Below are 6,000 nucleotides of genomic sequence, written 5' to 3' on the forward strand. Positions count from 1 at the left end.
GTGGAGAAGCCTATTTTAACCAGAGAAGAATCTAAACTTGAAAGGAAGAAGGAACGCCAGAAGAGTTTGAAAACGATAGCTGTCAATGCTGGGCTTGGGAAGCAGGCACAGGGAGCTCATGGGTGTTGGTGGGGGGGATCCTCACTGGTGCCAAACCTCAGTCGTGTGGTGGAGGGAAGCAGGGGAGCAGGGCCAGAGTGGTGCCAGAACTGCAAAGCAGAACCGCAAAGACCTGCTCCCCACAAAGGCAGGCCCAAGCACCTTCCAAGCATCTGGCTGTTTGGGCCAGGCTCCACCCCCGGAGACGTGCCTTCACCTTTCTTAAAGGCACAGTGTTCGGATTCCAGTGCCTGGCTGAGTATTTTCCGTCCCTTGGATGGCAGCATTTACTCCACCGAATCACATAGGCACAGAGAGACTCAGGCTCTTTTTAGTGGATGCAGAAGCTGACATCTTCTGTCATGGACGGAATGTGCCTTCCCACACCAAACCTCCGATGTGATGGTATTAGGAGTTGGGGCCTGTGGCAAGTAATTAGGTTTAGATGATAGCATGAAGGTGGAGCCTCCATGATGGAATTAATGTCCTTATGAAAAGAGAGATTAAGGCTTTCTCTGCCGTGTGAGGGCACAGCAAGGCAGCCATCTGCAAGCTAGCAAGTACCAGAAGCCAAGTCTGCTGGCACCTTGATCGTGGAGTTCCCAGCCTCCAGAACTGCGAGAAATAAATGCCTTTTGTGTATAAGCCCCCAGTTTATAGTACTTTGTTACAGCAGCCTGAGCTGACTGAAACATCCTCTCCGATGCTCTGAAGTAGAACAAGCAATTTGGAACCCAAGTAGCATTCACAGACAAGGAAAGACTTGCCAAACTTGGCCTTTTGGGGGAGGGAGTTGGGAAGAAGAAACATCACCTCTCTGAAGGCTGCATCTGGCTCTGGACCTCTGACTGTCAAGTTGAAGGGCTAGTGTTAGAATCCAGGGCTCCCAGTGTGGATCTGGTGAAAGACAGTCTCTAAGGAGATGAATATTCCTGACAATGGACTATGGGATTCCAGATAAGTGAGAAATGAAAGTACGATCTGGGCCTGTGTTCTGTCTTTGCCACTGATCGCTGTGTGGCCTTGGGAAATCACTGCACCTCTCTGAACCGTGGTTATTTCATCTCTCACTTGAGGACATGACCTGATCTGCCCCACCCCCTTCAAGGTTGGTTGTAATCTGACATATATGAAACTGCTTTGAAAAACATTAAATATAAGGATGAATTCTTATTCTGAATGAAGTGTTCTGGAAGGACCAGGCAAGGTCATGTGATGAGGAATTTCCCCTACTTGCCTGAAAGTGTGTTTATTTCAGTATCATTGTGCTACAGCAGGCTCAGGAACAGGATATCTCAGCACCTCTGTGTGTCTCAGTGTCTTCATGGGATGGGTGAGCCTGTGAAGTGCAGCTGGGGCTTCTCGAGGTCTGGCTGGCCAGTGCGGTGAACCTGTTGGAGTTGCAGCCGAGAGTCCAGGACATCATGCAAACACAAGTGGGGCTCCAGCTCTGATGAGACGCTCAGTGTCGGGCTTTTGGAAGACAAAGGCCCTGCCTAGGAAGCCGCCTGGGGTGCAATGGATGAGGCAGAGACTCCCAGAAGGCAACTTGCAGTAAGAACCATAACAGGGGCTTGCCAATCGCTGAGTGCAGAGTCAGAGATGAATTACCACTGGAAAAACCAGGGAAGGCTCCGGGGAAAGGAACCAGGGGCCTGGACAGATGCCGTGCACGAGGACAGGTTAGTCTGGCCCGAGGCCAGGCCAGAGAGTTCCTATCTGAGATCATGGGAGAAGGCAGGGAGACTAAGGAGCTGGGGAATCAAAGGGGTGGACAAACAGAGGCCCACAGGACCACAGCGCTGCAGGAGCAAAGGCATATCCGTAAGCCTGGAAGAGCAAGGCCAGAGACTGAAGTCAGTGCCCCCAAGCCTGGAGCCCAGACCATGTGAGACAGGAATTCACCTACAAGCAGCTCAGGAACAACGAAAGCTTCCAGGTGACCTGTGGATCCCGGCCTGTACTTTTGCTTAGTTTTACAGGCCATGAGGTGCCAGGCACATGGGATGAACCTATTGACTTAAAGGACCAAATTCAGTGCAGACAGTAAGGAGATTGTCAGGAGATGGAGATCATAGATGACGGGCAGGAAGGTAGGGGTGAGATTCCAGCAACAATCACAGTGCGATGACAGGCCCAGCAATGGGAAGGTAGAGTCTATGGGCAGAAGCAAGAAGCTGCCAAGTCTGATGTGGGTGTCTTTGGTGAAAGTGGAGGTCAAAAGGAAAAGCAAGGATGAAAAGCCAGGTAAGGCCAGGGCTTAATGCACACCAAGAAATCTGGACCTCCTTCTGCAGGTAACAGGGAGCCATTGGCTGGTTTTGAGAATATCTCGATTCGGCTGATTACCAGCAACAATGTAGGAAATCCAAGGCAAAAAAGTAATAGAGACCTTTACCAGAGCAGGGGTGGTAGAGGAAAAAAAGGCAGGTTTAAGAGAGATTGTGGAGGTAGGATCAATAATACCTGGGGATGGGTCGACTAGGAGCTAGACAAAAGGAAGAAAGGCGAGCAGACCTTAAGCTTGTGATGGGAAGATGGTGATATAAACAGAATAAATACAGTACTCAAAATCGGAAATATGGACAGCAGAGGCTGTGTAAGGGAGAGATGATGAGCTCAGGCTGAAGTGCAGGAGTGGTTTGGGTCATCACTATGCCAGCCTCCATTTGAAAACGCTGGTCTCTATTGAAGGAGAGAAGTATATGGGAGACAGTCTCACCAGGGGCCCCCAAAGCCACGGAAATATGTAAAAGGAGAGTATAAGAGAAAAAAAGAAGAGGGCTTGAAACAAACCTTGAAAAATGCACACGTGTAAGTTCAAAGGAAGGAAAGGAGAGGCAGAATGAAGGGATGTAGGAGGCAGAATTGTGGTCTATGAAGTAGGAACCAAAGACTGCTGTATTCTTGATGCCCAGGGAGGAGCTTCAGAAAGAGGGTCAATATATCAGTCGGGACTCTAATTGTAAGGGTATGAAAACCAACTGTAACTAACACAAACATAAAGTAGATTGATTGGCTCAATAATCAAACAGTGGGAAGTAGTGATACTGACCGAAGTGACCTTTGTTGTTCTGTGGCCTTCCATTTCTGCTCCCTTCCTAACAGCACACAGGTTTCCTTCTGAGGTGTTTCCTCTTCTCCAATAGGCACCAATCTTGCAGGGCCCATTCCGAATGAAGGAACAGGCCTGTGTCTCCAGCTGGGCCAATCTACACACCCTCCCTGGAACTTGAATCTGGAACAGCATAAAACACAAAAGACAGAAGGGTAGGATTCCGGTGTCACCAGCATTCTGTCTGAGCAAACTGTTCCACCAAAGGACAATTTTTGTCTATCCTGCTTGTTAGGCCATGAAGTGGCTCTGGTTTGCACCCAAGCCTGGCTCTTCATATGTCTATGAATTCTGTAAAAATCTGATATCCTTCAAATAATTCTTTGGACGGGAAGAACTAGGTTGCTTGCAAATGAGAAATGCTGACGGATAGACCAGCTTTAACAACACACTTCCACCCTCTGTGTGTTGGTTTTTTTCCCCCCATCCTGACATCCTTGGCCACTGGGACCTGGCCTTGCCAACCAGAGAGGAAAATCCCAGGGTCGGAGCCTCTAACTGTGCACATGACTCAGCAGTCACTGAGGCCTGGGAGAAGTCACGTAAAAGACAGCACTCCTTAACTTGACAAAGTGGAGGAAAGAGCTGTTCCCCTAAAGATGGGCAGATAACACCATCCTCGTCAAACCCAGCCATCTTACAAAGGTGCAGGTTAATGCCATGGGTCTGGGGGTGGGCCTGGAATTCTGCATTTCTAATCTGTGCCTGGTTGGGGTCATGGTGCTGGTGCCTGGATACTTGCATACTTTGGTAGCAAAGCTCCACTGGGTATAAACAGGGAAATTCGGTGGGCTGAAGAGGAGGCGTTTAGGCAATTGCGACGATCCCTGGCAATCAAACAGCTGTTTCTGTGGAGTTACTGGGGTGAAAGCCAAGTTACTGTGAGCTGAGGCACAGGGTGGGAGTCGGAGGGAGGGAGAGCAGATGACAGAGGGTGTGGAACTCCTGGGCGTGCGACAATACCTGCCCAGCTCAGGATGTCAGAGGATGTGCTTCCCAGGAGCACTCTGGAAAAGTACCGATCAGTGTGTGTCGGAGGAGGACAGGATGTGGGAGCCTGTCCACCGCACTGCCGCCCAAGCTCGCCTCTGGCTGCTCCCGGCATTAGCAAAGCTGCACCTCGCGGGCCTGCGGCCTCACAGCCCCTCTCCTCTGCTCACTGGCTGTTCCTTACCTCTCAGGGGCTCTCCACAATGTTCTCCCCTCTCTTCCTCCTACTCAATGTTTTCTCATCCTCCCTCTCACCTCAGAGAACCCTTCGAGGTGGAATAGAGGATCAGACATAAGGCAGGTCATTCCATTCCCTGCTGAAATCCCTCCCGGGGCTCTCACATCGCTCAAGTAAAAGCCCAAGTCCTACAAGGGCTTCCAACACCCATGTGGCTCGGCCACCCATTTCTTTCAGCCCTTGTCCCCTTCCATGCTCCACCTCACTCCCAACACTGCCTCATGAAGGCCTCCCCACCTTTCCTCAAACACACCTCACAGGCTCCCAATTTAGGGCCCTAACACTTGTGTGCGTGGTTATTCCTTCATCTCCTTCAGATCTTTCCTTAAAAGTCACGTTCTTCTCACAAAAACGTGCACTCAAGTGTTCATGGCAGCACTATTGACAGTCGCCAAAGGGTGGAAGCAATCCAAGTGTCCATCAACAGATGAAGGCATACACAGGATGTGGTCTATCCATCCAGCACAATACTATTCAGCCATGAAAAGGACTGACGGGCTGAGCCACGCTACAGTGTGGACGAACCTTGAAAACATTATGTTACACGAAAGAAGCCAGTCACAAAAGGCCACAGAATGTATGATTCCATTTATATGACATAGAATAGACAAATCTATAGAGACAGGAAGTAGATTGGTTGACTAGGGCTGGAGGGGGCGGGGAATGGGGGGGGCAGCTAATGGGGACAGTGTTTCAGTTTGGGATGAGGCAAGGGTTCTAAACTTGAAGTTGTTTCACAAATCAATGAATATACTAAAACCATTTAGTTGTATATTTTAAATGGACGATGGTCTGTGAAATATCTCCGTAAAGCTATTATCAAAAAAAAGTAACCTTCTCAGTGGGCCTGCCCTGACTACTCTGTTTAGATTGCAAGCCCTTCCTCACCTAGTTTCTTCAGTCACCTGCACCCTGTTCTATTTTTTTTCCCCATAACACTTAACACCTTTTAACAAATGATTCCATTTACATTTTAAATTTATTTTTAATGTTTCTTGTCTCTCCTCCACTGCAATGTAAGCTCCACCAGGGGAGGGACTGTTCCCTTTCTGTTTTGCTCACTGATGTATAATGCTTAGAGCAGAGCCTGGCACTTCAGTATCAGTATTCAGACGCTCACTAAGTATCCGTTCAATGAATGTTCTGGAGATGGACGGTGGTGATGATTGTGGGAGAAAGAAACGACAACTGGGGCTGAGTATGTAGTCGGTGCTAAACGAATGCTTGTTGCCGGCAGTAGTGGGAGGGCATGTTTTTCTTCATAGCTTTTTGCACCCAGCACCTCTCCTCTCCCTACTGCTCTTCCACATTTGCTGGAGGTGCCGCTTCCTGCAGGAGCCCGCAGGAGAGAGGTAGCCACAAACTTCCATAAGCTTTGGTGCATCAGACAACAGTCAGCAGCCTCCCTCTGCCTCCACCTGGAGAACTGCCTGTGCCAGAAATGTGTGGCCCTATACTTAAAAAAAAAAAAGAAAGAAATTGTGGTGCAGTATATATAACACAAAATTCACTATTTTAACCATTTTTAATTGTACAGCTTAGGGGCAATAAGTACATT

Source organism: Rhinolophus sinicus, linkage group LG03 (genome assembly GCF_036562045.2).
Source record: "Rhinolophus sinicus isolate RSC01 linkage group LG03, ASM3656204v1, whole genome shotgun sequence".
In the NCBI taxonomy this organism is placed as follows: Eukaryota; Metazoa; Chordata; class Mammalia; order Chiroptera; family Rhinolophidae; genus Rhinolophus; species Rhinolophus sinicus.